At 39.3% G+C, this 26,367-nt stretch overlaps 1 long non-coding RNA gene across 2 annotated transcripts; it reads right to left on the reverse strand.

Moving 5' to 3' along the window:
• Window positions 1-1,185: 1,185 nt before the first annotated feature.
• Window positions 1,186-23,604, reverse strand: LOC128019959 (uncharacterized). Of its 2 annotated transcripts, XR_008185263.1 has the most exons (4): window positions 23,330-23,604; window positions 21,162-21,224; window positions 6,323-6,378; window positions 1,186-3,600 (listed from the first exon to the last, which is right to left on the reverse strand). It is a non-coding gene; the product is annotated as an uncharacterized LOC128019959 (long non-coding RNA). The 2 variants fall into 2 exon arrangements; XR_008185262.1 differs by having other exon boundaries at window positions 1,186-6,378.
• Between the last annotated feature and the right edge of the window lie 2,763 nt (window positions 23,605-26,367).

Genomic DNA, 26,367 nt, shown 5'->3' on the forward strand with positions numbered 1-26,367 from the left:
TTTCTATGAGTCAGTCAGGTATTAAAAGAAAATACAATGCTCCTGCGAGCACTCTTTTAATGGGGGGATTTATTGTCAAATGCATTTGGGCACCAAAGAAGGTTTCAGCAGTGCCTTTTAATGCTTGTGCAAAGACACATCCAAGCGTGCAAACTAATAGCCCCTTATAAACAAGTTGTGCATTGCCTAGTGTTACAATATTTCATCACATTACAGTCCAATATTATAATGCATTATAAGGACTGTGGGAGGTAGAAAGAATATTTAGAATATATTTGAATAGATCTACTCTTGTGTGGGGCGTGAAAAGGTCAGGGCTGACTGAGATTAATGTCGCTATATGACCTTTGCAGGTTATCTGCGTATTACACACCACATTCAAACCAAGTACACTATGGTGTGTGTGTGTGTGTGTGTTTTGTGTGGCCATGACTTCGCATCTGATTTATAGTGAAAGAAAATAAAACGAGAGGTGTTTGCTTACAGCCTGAAAGCTTCATGCGTTGTTGATGACAACGCAGCTCGTCGTGCATATATTCTGAATGAATGACGTCAGTGCTGTCGGTCATCCCTCACCCCACACTGCACCCTTCACCTTTGACCCATTAAAGAGAAGCCGTGTAAATATGCGATCTTGATGGTCAGATAAATGCGTGGACGTTTCTCTGCGGTTAATCTGTCCAAGGGAAGCCCTGACAGAGCATCAATTAGCATTCCTCACAAACCCAACCATGGCCCCGGAGGACCCCCGCTGATGTCATCACACAGCTCTTGCTGCACAAGATATCAAAGGAGCGATTTACTTCCATTACACACTATTCAGAGGTTTACATTGCTGGAATACTTTCACCCTGGAAATGCTAGTGTGAATTAACTCGTGGCTGCGAACGATTGGATAACTGAAGCGTCAGAGTTTTAGCTTACAAAGAACAGAAGTGTTCTTGTCTGGAAAGAAAGTGTTGCCCTTTTATGATTTAAAAACTCTTAGTTTGAAGATATGAGACTTCCTTTAGCGCAATAGGTGTTAGCAATGCAGTGTCAAAACAAACTAATAAAATGTAAACCCTGCGTTCAGTGTAAAACATTGTGAATAAGTTTAAGCTTTTATTATTCAGATTTTGTATTTAAATTGAAATGTAACATTTGAATCACTGTGAAACGCTTCCGTCCCTCATCTGAGGGGTGTGAGTTTAGTGCTTCATGAAGGGAATACAGTCACATGACGGTTGTGTCTGTTGGGGTGAGCAGACAGATGGGAAGTGGCTGTTCCTGGAGCAGCTCGAGTCTGTTTTCCCTGTTCCTGTTGTTTTATTGAAGTGATTCCAGTATCCACTGGCCTGCAGTATAGAGCGCATACAGAGGCTAATGACCACCTGCCTCCATATTCCTGTTGTACAAACAGTAGTGCAAGGGGAAATGGCATCATTGGAAACACCTGTGCCAGTCTGCCATAATGGCCCGCTGCATTCAGACCCCCCTCCACTTTCATTTCTCTGTTCTTCCTTTTGTTACTGCCTAAAAGTCACCTTAGGCTTTGAGCATGTGACGTTACATCGTGAATATCAGCATTATGCTAAGTATGCTAATTAAATGTTTTTAAATAAATATAAAATAAAAATTAGTATTTAACGTTTTTTTTTTTTAAATACACTTGTACCATTTACCAGGAACTTTGCAAACAATATACAGCTCTGAGAGTTCTTTTTTTATTTGAACCAAGAGGTCAAACAACTTTATGCAAATTTATAGATCAGAGTTTATCAAGCTTGGTACAAGTTTGCAAAACTTCTTCACATGTGCTTGTATTTTTGCTTTCAGACTCACATGCATATTGATGGAAGTGAATTGTGCTCAAAGTCTAAGTGTGATTGAGCCTTACCATGACCTAACCAGGACATTTTGTTGAATTTGTCCTGCCTGGTAGAAATGTCACTGCTCCCAAAACTCTCTCATTATGTTCGCTTCCGCACTATAGTTTACTGTGGAAATTTGGCATTGTGAATATACTAAGCTCTTGTATGACCAATTCTTTTGTGATGTTCCTTAAGTTGTTTTGATAAAAGCATTTACTTGCATTCAGTGTGAACAAACAAAGTGTTCAAAGTGGTTGTTTCAAACACACAGGGACAACAAAAGGAATTTCAAATGGTTTTTGGAATGGAACTTTTGGAATGTGGTTCAACTTCTAAAAACCTAACCTAGCATACTACAAGTGCTCTTTGAAATGTAACAGGGATTTTGTAAAATTGTATTTTCACGCAGTGTCAAAAACTTTTCTATTATGCAGCAATATGGAATATGTTGTATTAATGCATTTTGAAAAGACACATAACACAAAGTGAGGACTGTGAGAGATGTGCTTCAACATTCCTGCAAGGTATTTCTCTCAATATTGAAGTCAGATTGTGTGAAGACATAATGAACTGAGTTCTCTGGGGGGCTTCAGGCTTTCTTCAGTTCTTCATTAGTTTTTCTATGCATCGAATCCCAAAAGACATAACGGTACGCAATATAGGTAATTTTCAGAACGTGATTTTATATTGCATGAATGCTGAATTTTCTTCTAACTTTCATTGTGTGTGTTGTGGGTGGTTGTATTTAGACGCAGATGGGTAATAGTGATAAGAAGCTCTTCTGGGTGTACGGCTGAAATATCTTGGATGCCTTTTTAATCCCTGGTGAAATCTGACAGTCTGTCATTGGACAGAATCCGTGCAGCCTTCCGAACATCAAGCTGAACCCATAGTAAGAATAAACATGAGGAGAAATAATTGGACATCATAGTTTTTATGCTTTCAGCTTTTTGATTATATTTTATTCTCATGGTAGGAAAAAGTCTTTTTCAAGCATGCATAATGACTTAACAACTCACCTTTTCAATTTCTAAGCAGAGCAGAATTTCTCTGCTGGCCTGAAACCCAGCAGACAATGTAGCTGTAGATAGTACCACACAGAAATCTACATTGTATGCCAGGTTCATGACAGCACAAAAGAATTCATCCTTCGCTCTCCAAAAGCAATGCGATTCAGCATGTCTAACTCTCATTATTTGTCAGCCTTCAACAACTCAAAAACATTTGCACAAAGACAGCCCCTTGTGACAGGCAAATCACAAAGAGAATGTGACATGTTGCCTTGTCCTTTGTTACCTAATCACTTAAACTGAATCTTCAGCAGTCAAACGAGAAACAATGTCTCGCTCCTTCCTTCAAAGATCTCTGAAATGGTTTCTAGAGACAAGCTACACTTTGACAGTTCACTCACCTTGATAAAAAAAAAACATTCGAGGAAAAAAGAAATAAATTAACTAGGCTAAAGGGGCAGAAACACCACCAAATCAGTCTGATCGAAGAGACCAGCTGTTGTGACAAGGGCCATCTTCATGAAAGTCCTGTTCTGACAGGATGAGGCACACATTGTGATAACATACCACACAATCTGAAAGGAATGTGCCAACAGGAAGCAGAAAATGCCATCAGAGACCCAGTAGCCAGATGTAGCTGCTGATTGCAACACAGGATCTACACTGACTACTGAGCACCTCATGAGCACCCTAACAAGCCAGCGGCAGCAGCCGTCCACTTGAGCTGTCCCCAGTGCCTGAGGAAGACAGAGACAAAGAATGGTTAGACAACCCCATATCAAAGCGTCTGCAGCTCCGGAGGACGACAACAGCCCTCCTTTTTGCTTGCAGCACACAGACAGGCAGCACCGGGGAGGGGGAGATAATCTCCCGTGGGCATTTTTAAGCATGGCGCAAATATTTCTCATTCTTTCCCATTAGCCTGGAGGCAGGCAGACAGAGGCCACGGCTCCGACGCGCTTTAAAGGTGCTCATCACACCCTTTTACCCTACCCAGACCTGCTTTTTGCTTTTTTTCTCATGACAAACAGTACCATAAACCTTTGTTTGACCAGAGTATTGTGTTATAGTCTGTCAGATATCATGAAAATGTAAGCCTGGCTCTGCGACTATTATTTCCCGAATCCACTTAGTGGTTTGGCACGCATTAGGCTACATCATTCAGAGCACTCAACTAAAGTCTTATTAATTAAAAGTGGGTGCTTGTTTGCCACCAAAGGTGCACTTTGATTGGGCCGGTGACTAATTAAATCATCTTCAGCTAGACAAACAAAAGAGAGTGACTCACATAAAGTGCTAAATACTTCCTGTTGGCAAGGATGCCGAGAGTGTGAGGCCATTTACGTAAAAGAATATTGTACTGGTTAACAATAAAGCTTGAGTGACAGGAGCATGCAGAGACTGTAGGCTGTCTTTGCCCCCTCCTTTAAAGGCTCCAGCTCTGCATACCTGAGACCTTGTGACTGTATTGATCAAACATACTTCGACCAGCTGATGGTCACTTGACTCCAGTTTTTCTCCATTAGGGAGTTCATTCCTAACCTGAATTCCAATGCTCCGTCCCTGCTCAGAGTGTTTGGCCCTCTGTAAGTGGTCTGATTAGACTGTGGGACAGTGACTGCATGATGCCAGAGAACCACTGATGGCTTTTATAAAACAAGGATGGACTAATTGCATCTGTTTGTTTGTTTCCAGAATGGTAAAAGGACATACATGTGAGGGTAAATTATACAAATGGGAATGTAAATTTACAATGTAAATAAGCACAGTAAATTAATATGGTGATCATTCAGTATCATGGTATAGGGGTAAAATTTTAAAATACCAATAAATATGGCGATAGAAAAAATTATTAAATGACGTGCCATCTAAAAAACCTTAGAAACATCACATCAGATTACATTTTATAACCTTAAACAACCATAAACATATCACAATGAAAATGTATTCATTTTATTTAAAAAATACTTTTATTCAGCAAGGGTGCATTAAATCAAAAGTTTCAGCAAAGATCTTGTTGCTAAAGAATTCTATTCCAAACAAATTATGTTCTTTTTAAATGTTCTATTCATTAAATAATCCTGGAAAAAAAAAACTTATATTTGTTTCCACAAGTGTTTCTTGAGCACCAAATCAGCATATAAGAATGATTTCTGAAGGATCATGTGACATTGAATTCAGTTTTGTCATCAAAGGAATAAACTACATTTTAAAATATATTAATATTTCACTGTTATTTCACAAATATATTACTATTACTATTTTACTGTATTTTTTTGAAAATATAAATGCAGCCTTGGTGAACAAAACAGACTTGAAAAAGAAAATCTAAACAGTAGTGTAGCAAAAAAAAAAAAAAAAAATTTGCTTCACACCATTGACCCATATTTCAAAGTATGACAAGATCTATCTATAACTGTACCATGGTACGGACACAGTACTCTTTTCTAAGAGAGTGTTTTTGAAACAGTTAAGTCCATTTAGTGAGCAGTGAAGTGTCATGCGAGAGTGGTCTTAATAGAAAAGTGCTTTTAGAATGGATCTCTGTGTTGTTATGTCTTATAAACTTGGCGTAGTTTATGCTATGTTAGAGTTATGATTATGTGGTTTAAATTGAGCTTAAAGTGCTTTGGATTCTAGGGTTTAAAAATTATGTCAAAATTAGTTATTTCATTTCCAGAGTGACAGCTGATTCTGTTGGATTTACATTACTATTGTATTTTTATTGGCAGCACCAACAATGGGCTCTGAAAATTAAATGCACGAACGGACACTTTGTAAAGACATAAATCCCAAAAGCCATGCTTTGATTAAACTAAACAATTCATGTGATAAAATTCTAAATATACATGCATCTACCACCCCATTAAGTCTTCCTAATTTGCTCTGTTTTTTATTTTCTTGTGTGTGGCTCTACATCAGGGTGGGGGAGCATGCCATGAGGCTCTTTAGGGAGATATGTACTTCCTGCTGCAACACTATTGTCTGCTCCTAAGGAGAAACCCCAGTCTGCCACTTCACATGAATGACCTGTAAACATTAAGTGAATTCCAGCACATTCCATTCATAAACTTCCATAGTCACTGCTCAGCCCAAGGGCCTCCTAGTCAGCACATAAGGCACGGATTGTATTGTAGATACTGAAGTTCTTTTCAAAGTGCTGCAGCAGACATTTCTGCACATTTCAGATTTAATGTGATGGCAAGTTAAAGTGTAAGAGCTTTGCAACAGCCACTGATGTGGAAGCTGTTAGTCTATGAAAGATGTATATTCAATTTGAATTTGAACATTCGGTTGTTCTGAAAACTTTAAAATGTGTTAGACTAAATTTGTTATTTTTCATTATACATTTATGCATCCACAAGAATGGAGATACTGAAGTTATTGGCAAATGCAGGGAGGCGGGAAATTTGCTGCAATATTAAATGATATATAAATTAATTATAAGCATGTGCTCACCTAAATTGAAATGAAGCATCATGTGATCTGAATAGACTGAGTCTGTCTGGATAACCCTGTAAGGAAAAAGAGAAAAAACAATAAGTTAGATGAATTAAAAACCCATTTAGCTAAACATATCTCAAATGCCATGTAAGTTCTCTGACATCAATGACACAAAGAAATGTCTAAAAATGGATCTTTGGAAGTACCCAAAACAACATAGTCCCCTTACTGAAAGAGTGAGGCCTACTTGTTACCCAACACCGGGCTTTTCTTTGAGTGCACAAACAAAAGGCTTTTCCAGGGGACTAAGGATGAGATGCTACTACCTTCCTTGTCATTGCACTTAACATATGAAATGTAAAAATGCCCCTAAAAAATCTGTAGATTAAGCAAAAGGCCTCATGCTTATGACTCCTACACGGCACCTTATAACAGCACTTTCCATGCTTTGGAATAATCTTTGGTAGTGATCAAAGAGAGAATCGCACAAAGCATGACAGTTACATTTCTGATGTTTCTTAAAAAGTGTAAAAAGGTCTTATGAACAGACATCAAAGTTATAACTCGTCAAAGCTTTAAGGGGAACTCCAGAGCGATATTTCAAGGAGAGAGAGTGATTTCTCTCTCGGCTCCGTAATGAAAACGAATCAAATAGTAAATGTGATTTATATATCACTGCTTTTGAAGAAAAATGTTCAGCAACATTAATGATAATGATCAATCATCTCTAATGAAGATGTTCACTGCAGGCAGAGCCCAGATCACAGCAGGCGTTGTTTTTATTGATGCAGATCCAGATACCAGGGGTGGTCCAAAACCAGAACTGATGAGCCTCCACTTGTACTACTCACTATTTACAAGACGTGGGCCAGGGCTGTCTTTTTAGGGGAAGGCTGATGATTGGAGGGGAGGAGAAAAGGAACAGAGGAAGCTGCCAGGGTAACTTCCCTGAGCCGGGCTATTCCTGGAGCCCCAGTGAGTTTCAGTTGATGTGGGTTTCCTCCTGGCTGCCTGGGAGATGACTGGCCTGACCACATCCAGATTTTGAGAGGAGCAGCAGACGAGCCCCTGACCAGGATGCTGTCAACGTGGTCGCAACTAAACAGGAACTGAATCATTACCCACAGCAGCCCTGAGCACAGGAGGAAGGAGGGGAACCTAGGCAAGTGTTCGAGACGGTGTGTGTGTTGTACCTGCCAATGTGTTAGTAGGTGTGCACAAGAAAATCAATATAAGAGGAATGATTCAAACCTTCTAAAGAAGACTGGACTGCTTTCTGTCAATCCCAGCTGTTTGCTATAAATGTGGTCGTATTGAAAACAAGCAGGCGAAGGGGTCTGGGCTTCATTCAAAACAAAAAAAAAAGATGTTGCTTTCACAAAGAGGTGGTCTCTCGCCACTGAGAGAGCGGGAGGGTTGGTTTTAAAGTCTAATTCGATTTTAGAGTAAGTACCCATACTGTACCAGGCTTGATGAGGAATTGCGTCTAGGTAGCTTAGTGTTGGTAATCAACCTTGGTGATACGATCGTAAATGGAGAATTTAGTGCTGGCTCCGTGAAAGGTGTAAGGGAGAATCATTTACTTTACCCTAAGCCCACTTGGCCCTCACAGTGGGGAGGGAATAGTTAGATATCTGCTTTCTACCAACTTTCTACGAATCAACGTGTAATTCCATTAGCTTAACGGAAAGATCAGATATGGGCGCACAATCTGCCGGGTGAGGGTGAGCGTAATTGGTTCCAACCAGCTTCTAAAACATCGCTAACCAGTGAGAGACGGGATCAGAAAAAGAGGCTCCATTTCCCCAAAGAGTTCAGGAAAGGTGAGAGGTTTCTGCCATGCTGCCATTGCACTAGGTTTTTTTTGCCAAGACCTGACCGACTCCAAAGCCGGGAAGTCCATTTGCTTTATGGCTTGTAATGCGGGTCCCATTAGAGTGAAGCCCCACAGATGGGTCAGGTTTGAAGTGAAAGGCGATCCCTAAGCACTCTGAGGAGGACAGAGAAGTCTCACGCCAAACTACCATACACACGAAAAGCCGCACACATATGCTTTCCTGCCATTTGGAGACCCGCTACTGAAAGCTCTGCACTGGACTCTCGGAAAGGAGAAGTGAGAGACTCTTTCCAGAGGGCTGTATTGATGGGAAAGAGCTGGCACACAACAGAGCCTACAGTCCCTTTACAAGGCCTTGGCAGAAGCGCAGGCTTAAGCGAGAGGGGAGAGAAAGATTGAGAGAGAATGAAGGAGACTGGCCCACAGCACACCCACACTGGCTTGGAAAGCAATAGCCTTTTATTCCCCAACGCGAACAACTCCCAGCACTGCCCTGGGCCTGGTGCTGCTCTCGAAGCACACTGAAGCATACAGCATTACACCGAAATGAGGGACGATAAATTCTTCTCCATTAGGGCAACACAACGCTCTTAAAATAGCTATAATACTCGCTCTATTTGAGAGTGCACTAACCCTGCCGCTGATATGCGAACCACCTCCACCCCGGAGCACAGAGGCTCTTAGGAGTTTGGATGCAGGGCTTCCAGGGCATGAAGCTGGGCTGCTCTGGTTTTCTGCTTTACATGCTGTCAGTGGTCCTATTTTCTAGAAGTTGATATTAAAGCTCTTTTAGAATAGAATCAGAAAGTTCAATACTGCCAAAACAATTAACTAATTAAGACTTTACTATTGTAATGCAACAACAAAATGTCCACCATGCTGTTAAAAAAACTCTATAAAAATAAATACGAACATCTATATATTATAGTTACATACTCTATATAACTATAAAAACAAAATATACATATATACACACGTATATACGTATTTAGTATTTATTTGGCATTTTCAGTTGAATTCTGAATGGCACATAACCTTGCCAAGAATGGATTGTGTGTAGCTGCAGACAATCTGCTACCTGCTTCAAAATTTACTTTGATTGGACACTGGAATCACTGGAATAAAACAAGAAAGAAAGAGAGGAAACATTGTGATTGCCATTGATTCTTATTTTCCATGACATGTTGCCACATGTACTACACTCATCACTTATTGGAATACAATGCACTGCCTGCACTCTGCCCAGGTCAGGAAACACTGCCCATATATGGGCATGGTTACACAAAGCGCTGGGTGTGTGTGTTGTGCCGTTACCTGAGCATGTACGTCACTCACACACCTTCTCTCGGTCTGCCTCCCTCTATTGCGTCTCTTTGCAACTTTCATTACATCAGGAGCAGGGAGGCATGGAGACAGAGCCGGGAACAAAAGCAAGTCTCTTACGGGAAGTCTGCTTTATGAAGACCAGATTTTGAGTTTGAGAGAGAATTGTGCTGTCACTTAAACAGATAAGCACAAGAGAGTATGTAGATTAAGAACGCTTACATAAGCTGACCCTGTGGCACATTTATGGCAGGTATGTCAATGTTGTGTTGTGCACAGTGACATAAATGTTGCCAGTACACACCCAAGGATACGAAAGCACTCTAGACGGGTGAAACGTGCCAATAGCTCCCCACACTAGTAACTCACACCACTCCCTCTACAGGGAGTGTAAGTGTAATTCTTCTTCTAAAAAAGCCACCTGATGATTCACAACTGCCGCTGAAACTCTTAACTGTTTGAAAAAGCATGACCTAGAAATCAGAGCAACATCATCACGTTGATTTCAGGCTCGACTTCAGCCTTGATTTATACTGATACAGCGTTTGAGCAAAAGCCGATAAGACTTCTTGATAAACTAACAATTGTCCATCTCATCTAAATACCTTGTGGGCATCGCAATATATTACTGTGCACATTTCAGAGACAACAGAAGCCCTATGACATGATAAACCTGTCTTTCACAAAGATCATGCTGGTGAAAATAATGACATAATTCCTACTTAAAATAATTAAAAAAAGTAATAATAAAGCTCAAAGGGATAGTTCGCCACCCAAAAATGTAATTATCTTATCATTTATGTTCCAAACTTGCATTTGTATGAAAAAAAATAAAATAAAATTTGAACAATGTCTTAGTTGGACACCATTGGCTTTCATTATATAGGCAAAAACATTATTCAAAACAACTTCTATTGTGTTCTTCAGAAAAAAGAGAAAGTCATACAGCTTTGGAATGTCATAAAAGTGAGTAAATGATGGCACAATTTTCATTTTTAGGTGAACAATCCCTTTTAAGCCTTGGGTGGGCATGAGAATTCACCATTGTGAGTTGGACAGGAGGGTGTGGTAGATTTCGTGTAGCTTTAGAAACACAAAGACACGGAGGATGCGTGAGCACGTTGGTGGGCGTATGTTCTACCGCCGCACCCTTCTGTAAGCACAGGGGGTCAATGTGTGACCGGCACATTCCTTCAGATGTATGAGGCGTCAGACTCGCATACACCCTCTCCACACCCAACGTCCAACATCCTCCGACTTCATTTCCTGTCAGGGCCTTAAATGGTGGCAGGTAGTCTTGAAATCTAATTTTAGGGGTAGATATTGTTTCAGTAGCCCGTGTACAGTTGGCAATAAAATAATAAGGTTAGTGTGTGAGGTGATGGTTTAAGGGACTTTAACTGCACTTCCTGTGTTTGCAGCACACTATAGACTGGGAAAGTAAATACGTAAATACAGAGTATCAAATTAAATTCTTATTGATAAAAATAATATTTTAGATATTTTATAATGGATGTGTGTGTGTGTGTGTGTGTGTGTATGTGTGTCTACATGTATGTATATATATATATATATATATATATATATATATATATATATATATATATATATATATATATGTTTATATATGATTTATTCCTGTGATCAAAGCTGAAGGGTCACAGAGCCTTCAGAAATCATTCTAAAATGCAAAAACATTTCTCATTATTATCAATGTTGAAAACAGCTGTGCTGCTAAATATTTTCATGATTATCTGATGAATATACATTTCAAAAGAACAGCATTTATTTTAAACAAGTACATTTTGTAACTGTATTAATTTCTTTAAAAAAAATATTTAAAAAAAACTTTTGAAACTGTATAAAAATTCGTATTAACCAATGTTTCGTTCATCTTAATTCATTTTGAACAAATCTATATAATTAAACATCAAATATTAATTTTGTACAGTTACATTCAACAACAAAAAGTTCTGACTCAAAGTCAGTAATTCAACTCAACTCCTTTGAAGGTCATTATGTACAGTAGATCCTGAAGGACAACAGCTGGGCATAGAGCCGAATCTAGTGTCTCTCACATTCTGATTGGCTATTGGCTAAGATAAACATCTGCAGCTCTGAGCAGTTTTTTATTCTATGTACTCACACACAGCCTCACAAATATTGCTACAAATATACCTACACACAAAAAAACACTCTTTTATTGCCCAATTTTGCAACAACAGCTGACTGACATGACATAGAAGGTAAATCTAAACACCGGTGATTCCACCCACTGGCTGGCCACCAGTGGGCCGGCCGGCAAACCAGGGAATGTGTCCTCTGATTACCCAAGAGCAGCCGGCCAATCAGAAGTGATACTCACACGCTCCATTCATAAGAAGCAGCATTGTGTAGGGTACTCTCTATAAATTCTTCCTCCTTCTCTGCTCGCTAGCCGTAGCCACAACAGAGCACTCTCTTAAGAGTGGAAACACAACAACCGCTCTCCCAGGGAAAACCCCCAAAATATGTTCTCAACCTCCAACAGGCACATTGACAATTCTTTCTCAAAAAGGTCCCACATGCTGTATTAGGAGAACAGCTACTAGAATTAGCCAAAAACAGCGTTTCAACACATTAACGACACTGATAATGCTAAGATATTTTTCTTATCAGCTCGACAATTAGTTTCGGTTAGGATAAAAACACACTTTTTCCTCAGTTCCGACATGTGGCACAGACAAAAATGAAAGCACATGGAATGAATGTCAGTCCTATCCATACAAAGTTAATGCATGCACACACACACATATATACATACAGTATATTTTACTCTCAAACACTGTACTCATAAGAATGGATTGCCTGTGTCCCTAATTTCAGCCTCTTAATTTCTCAGTCTAGTGACTAAAAACCTGTAAACAATTTCTCAGTTTTAAAGCACACATATGATATCCATTAGTAGCCAGAGCTCTCTGTCTTTTTTCGTCTCTCATTGACTTACTCTGTCTGGGTGAAAAGAGTATTTCCTCATGGCTGAGCGTTGCCTGCATGTGCGGGGTCCCCGACTTCCCCCTTCGTTCAGCCTCTTCAAGGGCCGCAAACACACCGAAAGAAAGTAAGAGCTCCATTAACGTCTCTGTACTGCTGGAAAATAAAACAAAACTCTACTCAGCTCAGTATTATCAGTCTCCTCCATTCGAGTTCCAGGCTCCAGTGCTCTCAGTCTGTCTCTCCCTTCTGCTTCTGTCCCTTTTTTCTCTCTCTCTTTCCACTCGCATTCTTTAGCTACTAATCAGTAACAGTCTTAAAGCGATAGAGACAGAGGAAGCGTGCTGTAGACTCTGAAAGTGCTTCCCAGTTTCAGCAGAGAACGCATAATATCATTATCACTGTCACTGAATTTGGACTCTCTACTGCCCCCTCCTACTCTCTCTCTCGCTCTAAACAGTCTGTCATACACCGGAGACGGACTGCCAGAGTACTTATAGTGTCCGGTTGAGGGGCTGAGCGATTCGCCTGCAGCCTATCAGTGTTCAGGGTAGTGTCCTGTTTCAATGCTGCTGTGAACTGAGAGGTTAGAGAGAGGACACCCATTCAGAAAAAAAAAATAAGGGGCAGAGCAAAAGAGAGAAAGGAGAGAGAGAAAAGCCGGCAGTCATGGTGAAAAAACGCCCAGGCTGTGCCTCGGATCTTTAGGAGCAGGAAACTCCCCTACTTATGTGACCGAGGAACGTTAGTTGGTGTCTTTCAGTGAAGAATTCGCTCCCGTTCTACGGTACCAACCAGTCTAAAGGGTTTTAAAACAGGTCCACCATTGTCAAACATGCACATACCGTTCATGACAACATAAAACAAACCTCTTAATAGTCTCAACAAACTAATATAAAGTATAATAGTCCAATTATATTCAATCCAGCCCAATAAGAACATTTTCATATAAGAAGTTAGTTGGGAAACTAACTACTTTTTCACTAACAAATTTTGTTTTTTTAAACCTAAATGTTTTATATACACTAACATTTGGTCATATGAAAATGTGCTAAAACTGAAATGACTGCTTTTTGATCCAGTTCCAGAGTTCGACTCTTCCCGGCTCAACTTCTTCATAATAAACCCCTAATTCTCCATCTTGGAGAAAGCACCTGAATTCCCATCAGCTCTGGGAAACCCGAGAGCACAGACGGACACTCGGCTGTTTAATATTTCAGAGCATCACCTTTCCAGTGAAATAAAAGAAAGACTGAAAGAAAGCGATATGCAGAGGGGAGAAATGACAACTCTACCTGCCCATCTCCCTCTCTCCACAGCCCAATGGAACTGGAGCAGCACTGAAACTTCTTTTAAACTGACATATTTTAGTTGTTAGTCACCAAAAGAATAGTGAGTCATCCCCGTGTGCCGTGAACCGCACCGCGTGGAAGCTCACACAAGCCCTGTATTTTACCCCCGCCGCCTGAGTAACACAGCGCAGCTCTGTGCTTCCGTACTGCCCATTTACAATACACAAACAGTGGACGGTCAGCCAGTGCATGCCGCTCCTCTGACAACCCACAGGCTCTTCAACCATGGCTGATTTTACAGGACGCTCAAATGAGGCTCAGTCATGAGAAGTGAAAAGGGGGACTATAGGTCTCCTATGTGACTCAGAAAAAAGTTCTTAGTCATGCTATTCAATGAGAGAGATCAATCTTGTGGGTTAAAAGCTGTGGTTTCATATTTTCCCAACGTTTTTATTTCTTAGCTATTTTGAAGATATATTTTGTTAAAACATTCTTACTGTTAAGTTAGTTCTTATAGTCTTGAAATTTGGGATTTAAAATCTGATATCAACCTGGAAATAAACATCAAGTTTTAGGATTTAGCATATAGTAACATAAAGAATCTTTGAAACAAAATATTTTTATATTTAAAATACTAAATTGAGTGTTAATTTAAAATATGTCTAAGTCACTAATTAAACAAGGAATCTTGTGACGCTGATTCCAATAGGTCAGATTGTAAAAAACTAAACAAAAATATAAATGTATTAAATCAGAAATAATTTCATTAGCAGGGTTAGTTAACCATTATTCAGATTTTTAATCCCCACTATATGTTATTTATTAATGTAATGTAGACTTTACGTAAATCTCTTGGATTTACGAAGATCTGTGATTTAAGACATTATATAGGTCAGTACAGTTGTATTCATCAATTGCCTTTAGTCTAGATATCTCCCTCCTACGTTCCCCATCTCTCTAAAGCAATCTGTACACAACATTCAGAAAGTGTTCAAGCTCCTGCTGTGTCAGTCTGCGCGGTGAAACTGAGCTTGACCATAGTACAGACAGCATGTGTTCCAATAGAAGGGAGGAGGTGACGATGAATCACACATCGTAACGCATCAACATCCTGATTTGCCTTTTCTTTTTTTTTGCAAACTATTTAACTTGCTGTCGGTTAATTTTGTTGTCAGTGGGTTGAGAGCTTATGAGTCAGAAACATTGCAGTGTAACCACAGGGCAAGCAGGGGCAATTGTTTTTGCAACCATGTGCTTCCCAGTCCTTTCATTTGGGAGAGGAATTAAAAACGGTGTTCCTACTAAAGCAAATTATCTTAAACGCTACCTTAGATATTAAATCAACTGAACAACTTCCAACCAAAAAAGGGTAAAACATTCTAAAATCTGTATTTATTTATTTGGTAACAATTTACAATAAGTTTCATTATTTAACAGTAGTTAACTGTATTAGTTAACATGAACTAAGCATGAACAATACTTCTACAGCATTTATTGACCTTAGTTAAAGCTGCAGTAGGGAACTTTTGTAAAAATATATTTTTTACATATTTGTTCAACCTGTCATTATGTCCTGACAGTAGAATATGAGACAGATAATCTGTGAAAAAAATCAAGCTCCTCTGGCTCCTCCCAGTGGTCCTATTGCCATTTGCAGAAATTCATCCGCTCCCGGTAAGAAACAACCAATCAGAGCTGCGGTCCGTAACTTTGTTTGTGTTCAAAATGTAGAAAAATGTATATAATAAGCGAGTACACCATGAATCCATTTTCCAAACCGTGTTTTTAGCCTGTCCTGAATCACTAGGGTAAACCTATAATAAGTGTTTATATTCAGAATATTTTAGATTGCTTCGGGGGTACCGCGGCAGAGTAACCCAGTACCTTTGTGATTCTTCATAGACATAAACAGAGAGAAGTAGTTCCGGCTACGATGTTCTTCCGCAAGACGCAAGCAGTTCTGTTTATTAACCGCTAGAGCGTCAAAAGTTACCAACTGCAGCTTTAATGTTAATTTGAACATTTACTAAAGTTGTATTTGTTAACATTAGTTAATGCACTGTTGACTAACATGAACAAAGACTGAATAACAGTATTTCCATTAACTAGGATTAACAAAGATTAATAAATATTGTAACAAATGTATTTTTCATTGTTAATACATTCATGTTAACAAATGACACTTTATTGTGAAGTGTTACCATATATTTAATTAAAATCCATTATAATGTATAATTGCCATATTAAAATATTGCAGTTTTACATTTCTCGAACATTTTTTTATTTTTAAAATATTAAACTGTCTGATCCTAAACTGGAACATGCTGTTATTTAACTATCTTTTAAACTACCATGTAGTTTGAAACTTTGAAAATCCAGTCACTGATTGTTTCCTTTTCTGTTTCTTTACCCTATTGTTTTAAACTGTTATCTTTTTTTTATTTTTATTTTTTGAATCCCAGTCCCATATTACATAAAGTAAATTTGAGTTGGGGGTTTCTATCTATAAACACAAAATGGTGACAACAACCATTTCGGAACACAGAAATAGCCCTAAATTCTTTACATTGCTGTGGTGTAAAAAGGTGTGAGCTGTAGCTGCCAACACCACCATACATTTCAAGATGAAAGAGTCATCCAGCCTGACATAACCATCCTCTGCAACCTGATAAACTATGACCTGACACAAGACAGGGGTCAAGACAGATTTAGAAGGAATGCAAGACCGGCATTATTCATGCGTCCAGTGGCTTTTTTAACTAACTGCTCCATCGACTACAAACCAAGCAGCTCCATCTCAGCAGGTTAAAAGTGACCCATGCTGTAATCAGATTCATCCATTGTGGTTTGCACAACGGGTAGAGCAGATGCCAATATGCCAATATCAGGTGACCACATCAATCCTATGGCACACCGAGGATCTCATGGTGACAGAGGCAGCAGTTTGCCCTCATCTGTGAGAATCAGCCGAAATCACATAAGTGTGCTCAGCTGGCTTGAGCCACACTGGAATTCGGTTGAGAGACGTCAGGGTGACATGCTGCCACCTCACGCTCCCTCCTCCCTGGAGCACAGTTTCAGGGCTCGTGTACATGCCTGCTGGGTCCCGCCATGCCGGTCTCTGCCAGTCTGGCCCCAGGCACTGGATGTCTATATTAGGTGGCTGCTGGTGGGTAAGAAAAAAATGCAGGGACGCAGCTGTGATGTCACTGTCATGCCGCAGAGGCATGACTTCATGTGCTTTTTCGGCTGCAGATAACACTGCATGCTTGTGTTATATTCTGCTACATGCATTCACGCTGTTCCTCCATCACTTCACCAGCATGCTGATGCAGCTTTTAAAAAGACTGTGCACCCAGATACCTTGTAACCATGCCAACCATCTGTTTGACATACTGTAGCTGACAAGACAATGAGGGATTGAGCCGGTGAGTGGAGGCGAATCTGACCCTGATCCAGGAATGTGAAACATTCCTGTTGAGGAAACGAACAGTCTATTAATGATTAGTCTTACAACTGTGATTATAATTGTCTGACACTTTGCGACTGTTGGAGATGCTTCACAGAACAATGGGACTCTTCTGCATATGCAGAGGCAATCTACATTTTTCACTTCGGTATGACTGAGCGGCTAATCTGAAACATGGTGGTTGAGCAAAAGTTTCATGTGACTGATTTTTTTAAGTATGCAACGGAAGTGCTCGTAAACTTAAAGAACATGTACTGCAAAATAATGGCAAGAAATGCCTTTTCAAAAATATCATGACATTAGTGTAGTCCAATTAATCAAAAACATACAGCATTAAAATGACCAGTGTAGTCTGACTCCCAAACGAATGATTTTATATAGTTATTTAAAAAAAAAAGATCAGTTACAAGTTTGAATCTGTCTGAAGATCGTACTGATCTGAATTAAAAACTGATTCACTTACAGAACTACAGGTAATCATTATTTAATTGATTAAATGAATTTTTTTCATGTTTTTAAACTAATTATCTTACGCTCATAAAGGATGCATTTATTTGGTTAAAAATACAGTAAAACAGTTATACTGTGAAATATTATTACAAATTAAAATAAATGTTTTATTACATTTTAAAATGTACTTCTGTGATTGCAAAGCTGAATTTTCAGCAGCCCTTACTCCAGTCTTCATTCTCACTCACAGTCTTCAGAAATCATGTATATATTAGTAATTATTTTTTTATTTATTGCAAAAACTAATTTCTGTTAGAGATAGTGCTATACACTATTTCAGTGTACTTGTTTTAATAAATGAACATAAAGATATAATAAATTAAAAAGGCCTGTCTCTAAGGAACAGTAATGAAGGGTTTCCTTTTGTGTGATAAATCAATCTGCTAATAAGTACAATGTTATGCCTGGCCCGTCCTATTTGCAGGGGTTTGGGTGGATGCTGGGTGGGGAATCATGAGATACGGTAAAAGGAGCCTGACCGGCTCCTTCTCCACCCCTTGGCTGGCCCTTTAAAAGATGTCAGATGAAAAGCAGCGGAGATTGTTGCTTTCCCTCACTCTCTCTCTCTCTCTCTCTAGCATTCTTCTGTCCTCGCCCCCTCAACACCCACGTCTTTTCTCTCCTCCTCAGCTGCCCACACACACCCTGCTCACACTCACAATGACACACACCCAGGACCCTGCTGCCTCTGGTTGTCCCTATAAACTCAGGATGCAGGACCCCCGCCTTGCGCCAAGGTGACCCCATCCGCTCTAGTGCACGCTTCCCCCTTGCGTATATCCTGTGAGTGGTCTGGTCCGCCAGTGAGAGAGAGAGGGAGGAGAGGAGAGCCACTGCTCCCCCCCCCCTCCAGAGCCAGTGCTTGAGCACATGAGAGTGACCAGCGGCGCAGCGGCAGACGCCCTCGCCCTGGAAGTTCCGAGCACGTTCTTTAGAAACATTCCATTCCACGCCAAGAAGGCTTTCCTGCTCTCACACCCAGCACCCCCACCCTCCTGCGCCCACCCTCTGCGCCTGGCCTCCCCCGGCCCAGACACGGGCTCTTTCAGGGCTTCCTGGAGTACCACCTTCAATTATCTCAGGGTCGGACAGAAAGTGCTGATGTTATACAATGCTGATAAAGTTCCCTTCAATGCATTCCTCACTAAGGCAGAGTGGCGTAATCAAAGGCGGGACTGATTACTCTGGCCTGGGATCGTGCTGGACAATGGCAAGGGTGATGTAGAAAGAGAAACTCAGAGAGACAGATAAAGAGATCTGGGGGAAGAGAGTAACCTTGGACTGGAAGACTGAGCAGAATGAGAGCCAATGGAGAGCGAGTGCGGGAGGAAGACATGAAATTAAAAAAAGTGAGAGAGAGAGAGAGTCAGCGGCTCTTTTCCAGCTGTTTACAGGGCTATGGGTCACTAGGGTTCATTTCCTCCAAAGCACACACGTCTTTATCTGGCTGACGGAGCAGATAGAAGTCTGGGGAACGCTAGAGGTGTCCCAGCCTATGTCCCTTTGTCTTTAATTCAAGAGGAGCCCCCAGTCCACCGTCACACATCCCCTGCAGACTTCCTGGTGCTGCTGTATTGTCCGCCTTTGCCCTCGCGTGTGATTCAGCATAAAAATCCGCACTTCTCTGATCCAAACCGATTCTCCGTCTATGTTATGTCTGCCTTACACAATGGTTTTCAACATTAGGCATTCATGTATTAGGCTGACTTTCATCATCTCAAAGAATTCACTGTCTGTAATCAATGTAGAAGATAGTCTTGACTTATTGAAGAGTAGTATAACTTAATTTATCAAAATAATAAATTTTGTCCAATCAAATGGTCTATATAATGAGAACATCTCTCCCATTACTAATATATACTGTATAGAGAGAATTATCTATAAATTATTATTAACAAAAACGACGAAATATTATGAAGCTAACAATAATTAGTATACAGGTATTAAATATTTGGGTTTGGAATTTATTATGAATTATTTATTTTAAAAATGAATAAATTTATTTCAAATTAAAGTTAAAAATACATAATTAAATTGGCATGCATAAATAATTTAAAGGGTTACTGACAACCCTGATATATTGTTATGAAATTTTAAGCCCTAATAAAGATACCAGGCCTTAAGTAACTAATTGTGAACGCTTTCATAATTTTTCTTCACTTCAGTAAAAAAAAAAAAAAGAAGAAAAACACTAAAATATGTGCAGGTTGCGTCAATTTGTTTGGAAGAAACAATAGCACATATAGCCTTTGAAAACACCAGATGTCGATTTCTTCATCATCGATGAGTCAAAAGCAACACATTTCTGGTTTGTTGTCGCTGAAGGACTACTTGAGTGATGGAGATGACAAAAGAAGTTTTGAGTTGATCTTGAGTTGATTCATGTGGTGATGCTGACCGTGTGCACTTTAGGAAGGAAACATAGGGACTTCACAGCGTTGTCAGGAAAACAAAAGTGTTCTGTCTGAACAGCGATGTAAAAATAAGAACTAAAAGAGAGTGAATAAAATAATCTTTGACATATGACTCACGGTACTGCATCATTCATGTGTAATACTATTCTCTTGAAAGAGCACAAAAAAAGATACTAGTCACAGGTTGAGAGGAGAAGATGATGTGTCATCTGTTAGATAAAAAGAAATAAGCAAATCGATTATTCAGCTGTACATTATTAACGTCCGAAGCCAGTCTTACAACACATGAGAGTTGAAGACAGGAAGACAGGAGAGGAGAGGAGAGGAGAGGAGAGGAGAGGAGAGGAGAGGAGAGGAGAGGAGAGGAGAGGAGAGGAGAGGAGAGGAGAGGAGAGGAGAGGAGAGGAGAGGAGAGGAGAGGAGAGGAGAGGAGAGGAGAGAGGAGTTGCCCCTGTGTGGGTCTGAACAAAAATGAGTCACAAGTGTGCTGCCCACTCAAAACACCCACACAAACCAGAGAGTGGGTGTGAAATCGCTGCGCTCAGAGCCTACGGGCTTTATAGAAAGGGATAGATGATCGTTTTGTCTCTCCATCTTTCACTTTCTCTACTCCTCTGCACACATACACCTCTTCTACCCACGAGCTGAGCCCACATCGAGGGAGCGTGTTATGATGTCATCTCCTCAGATCTAAAGAACCACGGCACTCAGGATAATGTGTGGGCTATTATCCTCTATACGTTGGTGCCGCGTGCATGTTAAATACTGCATTTTTTGTGGAGGATACTCTGCATTCCTTTATTTCAAACTTTTTCTTTTTGCACCGCTCTGAAACAAATGACCACATTTCTTTTCAACCCAACCTCCTGCCGCGCACTGATCTCACTCTTAGCACAGACCCCGGATCAAGTCTGGCACCTGCCAATCATCACCTTAACTTTCAAAAGCACACCATCAGAGTCTGTCGTTTCTAAAAATGCCCACTGCAGCTTGCTCAACCTTAGGAAAGACACTAAAGAGAAAACGTTGAACCTACCGATGCAGGATTCGGTTTTAGCAGGTCCATCCTGTTCTGTTTCAGGAATCGTCATCTGAGGTACTACAGGAAAATGAGAAACAGAAGAAAGTGTGTTATAATAATGATCCATCAAAACCTTGATCATCATTAATATTAAAAGCATATATATCACTCTTAAATCCGTTCCAGCCATCATGGACCAATATTATGTTGCATAACATGTTCAATTCAAATTAAACCCTTAAGGACTGTGAAGGAACATTTTGTTGAAACGAACCAGCTAGATGACACTCAAGTGAGACAGATTGCTCATTAGAATATTTCACATTTGCGTGTGGGCGATCACCAACAGCCATTCTTCATCACAACTCAAATAATCTCCAGGGATGAGTGCTTCATCTGGCAAAACAATCTCAAATCACACAAATAATCATGTAATTTCTTCCTTGTATTAATTATGCACTTTATATTAATTATAACCCCCGTAACTGTGAACTGTACACTATGGATAAAAGGTTTCAAATATTATTGTGTACAGTAATTGAACACGAAAATGTGGCAATTAGACAGCCGCTGCTATAAAACGGAAGCCCTTTTAAAGCACTTTGAAGAACTTAACTGAAATATACAGTGGTATGAATCAAGCGCATCCTTATCATTATGCATTATTCAAAAAGTTGAAGAACTGGATCCATTAACAGCACTTTTGAGGGCGAAAAGAAAATTCTCTGACATGTCTGACAGCACAGAGAAGACCCTGTTAATGCACTACTTTGTAACTGATCAGATGCACCATTTGCTGAAAACTGAAATTACATTTTGACATAGGTTTACTGGGAAATAGTCCAATTTCTTTTCTACAGCAGTGCGGAATTCAGCAAATACGAGACTTCAGGCATTGAGAACTTTAGTTTTTAAGTACGCAAATTAATCTCAAAAGCAGACTGTGAAAACAAGATCAGGTGCTACACACTGCTGCCCGTCAACATTCAGACAACAGCTATTGTTACAGATAAACTGCTTACCATATTTTACAATATCAAATGTAGATATGGCCAATAGGATTGGATTTATTTTTTACTTCTTTCACATAAAGTTTCCTCTTATCACCCTCTGCATTAACTTCACAGCATGTCTCATGTGTGCCCCCTGATGGAAAATATTTGAAACAAAAAAAAGTGCAAATTCACACTTAACAGGAATTGTAGGATTATTAGACTAATGATTTGTGAGTGCATGACTTTATTTGGCTTACATAAAAAAATCTAATAAATTAAAAGTTGTTACAGGTGAAAAAAAAAGCATTTTAATTGTATACTTAGAGCATTAAAGCTAATTTGTTTTAGTAGAATTAGTATAGCACTAGTTTAGTAATTAAAAATGAATACAGAGATATTGCTGCCACTTCTTTTGGTTTGGGGTGCGTAACAGGACGATGAGGGGTGCTGGGGTGAGTGGATTCGTTGAATCTATTTACATAATGTATCTGCTCAATCTACTTGCAGGCGTCCGCCACTGCACTTCGTCTTCCTAGGCAGTGGTGTTATCCTTGTCATTTGAGGAAAAAAGAGGAAAGGGGAAATGTGTCCCCCCTTGTTTCCCATCTCTAAACTCGCCCCTCTCTCATTCCCCAACTCAATTCCTTCAGTCCCCCCGGGGCAACAGCATTCCAAAACACACACAAGAATTTCCTTTTCTTCAGTTCACATACCCTCCCCTCCTACCTCACATCAAGAAGAGGGAAAAAGAATACATCACCCTCAACCAAATGGTCCTTACACTAAATGTATAAAAGGAGAGAGAGAGAGAAAGAACTAAAACGTCTGTGCAACTTATGCCAAGTCATTAAACCACTTTTTTACAGTCTCTCTATCCTTGCTCTCTCTCTCTATAAAATGCATTTGTCAGATACCACACACACACTGTTGCTACAGCATGCTGTGCGTTTCGTGCATGCCGCATTTTAAGTTCGAGGCTTTAGAGACAAAGCAACAAATGCAGGAAGCAGCAAAAATAACTCTTCTTTTAAAAATTAATCATCATATTTGTATCACATTTGTGGAATTCAACCTTATAGTTTGGCCTCATGCTTCTCGAAAGGAAAAAGATGAACCAATTGCTAAAAAAATGCATCTGAAGGATACCCAATCTGCAGTTTATGGCACAATATAATAAAACAGACCCACCTTTTGTTTGACTTCGCTGTATGCTCGCATTCGTCCTCCGCGCACCATCACCGCTGATAGCGGACAATATGTTTCTCTGCGTCCAGGAGAAAAAGAAAGAAAGGCATGAAAAAATGAGCTCGGTCGACAAAATGAAAGTACGACTCCGCTACGAATGCAGAAACACTTCATCATGTTCATTAACGCATGTTTCATTCATCTGCTTGTCTTTTCCCTTTTCCTTGCGCCGGCAGCCTTTTCACGTTGTGCATTGACATATCGAATGTCTTGGAAATGCCACTACTGCCCCATTCACATGAACGCTGCTGACTTCACTAACCAGCATTCAGTTCAGAAATCCCCCTCTGCTGGGGCCGTCCCTTCGCGCGCGAATATCACGGGGATATAAAATAGCATACTGCAGGCAGGCCTATAATATACGCACACGAGTCAGAAATAGACTTTTGTGCAGAAAAGGCGAAAGTTATACGCTGAGATGACATAATTTTTCTACGTTGATCTATGTTTCTGAGAACAGAAAGCGTACAACATCTGCGTCCTCATAACTAATTTGTAGGCAGATGATAAAGATTTCAACAGTAAATTCAAAGGGGAATTTGGCAGTACATTTTGTTCTTCGTGTCGACAATACAGTACATTTTAAAAATAAAGCCCGATGCCGACGACAACTTTTTAAAATTCCAGTTTTTTTTTTTTTGTTTGTTTTTTGGGTTACGCAGACAACATCATATTGGGAACAGTGTTAGACTAATTCAGAATAATTCACTGATTTTCGGGGATTAAAGGACTTTTTAATCAAAATACTTTTTTAAATAATAAAACAAAAGAAATTATAAAATAGACTTTTTATACAAAGAGTCAAATTTCGACTTTTTGAAACAACGTAATTTTTTGTGTGATATAGCCTACTCGTGACATGTAAATGTATAAAAGAATAATAAAAGTAGCCTACTTGTTTCTGTGGACGTACCAACAGTTAACGATTTCAAATAGAACGCTCTCGAGCTCCACTGTTGCTATGGTTGCAACGCAGGCGAACGCGACTTCTGCTGGCAAGCGTCTATTTAAATACACTTAGCCTACCCAAACTTTTGTAGCTAGTGGTTTTTAAAAATGTATTTATTTATTTATTTGTCTTTAGGTACCCATAGTCCTGCAGTTTTGCTGAAATGACATGGTTGGGAATCACCATTTTACAGAATACAATAACCTATTATCTAACACAAACAAAAATACATAAAACACACACCCACACTCACACTCAAAATATGTATTGTTAAAATAATTCTTGATGTGAAGTTTGTGCCACAAATAACCATTAAATAGCATACATTCTAAGAGTATTTTTTGTATTGTTAAGAGGTTAAGTGCCAGACTTGCATAAATTGAAGGGTGTTTATCTCAGTAGGCTACTTATTTTGCCCCTAAAATAAATTTAAGGATTTTAATCCAGTTGGGGAGGAAGTTATCACTTAAGGCATTCAGTTGATTGATGCACATTTGGTAAAAACATATTTGAAACAAACCTTTCATGTGTAAACGGATGCTTTGTAACAATCTTACATTCCCCAGATGTGGATTCTGAAATTTGTTCATTGAAGATTATTGCTTTTGAAACTGAATGGTAGTTCACAAATCAGTTCCTCATCTAGACATTATAATCTTTTTGAGGTCTAAGGAAATTATGTTGTAACTCCAAATTATTCATTCAAATTATTCCATAGGATACAAGAGAATTTAAGACCTAATCAGTGGCAATGGAAATGTAAAAAGCTTTTAATACTTTCCTAAGGCACAATTTCAACTGCAGTGCGTGCATGCCAGATGTTGAAATGTGCATGTTGACAAATGAGTTATATGTATGTGTTCACTAATTTAAGTAGTTTTGCTGTAGTACTTAAAAGGGGAAACCACTGAGCTTTGTGTACAACCTGGTTGCTTTCCCTCAGTCTCTCCACAGCAGAGTTGTTTTTACAGTACACACACGGGGTTTCACCAGAGACTAAGATTAGCAGGAAAGAAGTACAATGGGAGTTCACCTAACTGAACACATCATCTCATTCACAACAGACCATGAACTCTCTTCTTCAATCCTTTTCCCGAATGCAGAAAGGATGCATGGGGGAAACACAACAGCTGTGGGAGGTGCCCAGTGATTTACATAAAAATTTCCAAAGTGCCAGATTGGCATATGATGAAATGTCTTTTCTTTTTCTTTTTTTCATTCTATCTCACACTTTAACAGAGAACATCTCAGAGAAGGCTTTCAAGGGAAGGATGAACAAACGATGAACTTGGGGAAATTTGCACAATTTGACCGGGTTTAAAAATCACATTTCAAAGATTCTAAGGATGGATTCTCGTTTATATGCAAAACAGCTAAAACAATGTGCACATACATTTAATTTTAAATAAAGACAGCGGAATCGAATGCAATAAACTATCATTTACAGAATTAGATCAAGCTTTAATAAATCAATCTCCCTTTTGAATTATGAAATGTGATACTATTATTTATTATTAAAGAGAAATATTATGAATATTAATGATTTTACTCAGAAAAATCTAATTTAAAATTTATTTCTAATTTCTCTCATGTGTTGTATCTAATTTATATTGTTCCAATCTAATCAGTGTGAGCACATCTGCACTCAGGAAAATATGAAAACAACCTGCGCAGCATGTCTCTTCAGCCCTGCTCACACACACAGCACAGTATGAGACTTAACTGGTATGGAAACATTTTAAATATCAGTTTCACAGCTGCTTCAGCCAAATAAGACACAAGTAACAGACAAAGAGTGAGAACAAAACGGTTGATAATTTGGTTACTGTGTACAAAAGTAGATTAATACACATTTAAATATTGCATTTAAAAAAATGTAGCCCCCTGAACAAGGTTCTGCTTTTCTAACACTTAACAGAACTATTGGACATATTTGTTGTTTATTTTTGACATACATTCCATTAACTATTAAGAAACATCTAAATTCCTTACAATAAAATAATAATAATAATTAAATGTAGACCTACACTAT

Source organism: Carassius gibelio, chromosome A9 (genome assembly GCF_023724105.1).
Source record: "Carassius gibelio isolate Cgi1373 ecotype wild population from Czech Republic chromosome A9, carGib1.2-hapl.c, whole genome shotgun sequence".
In the NCBI taxonomy this organism is placed as follows: Eukaryota; Metazoa; Chordata; class Actinopteri; order Cypriniformes; family Cyprinidae; genus Carassius; species Carassius gibelio.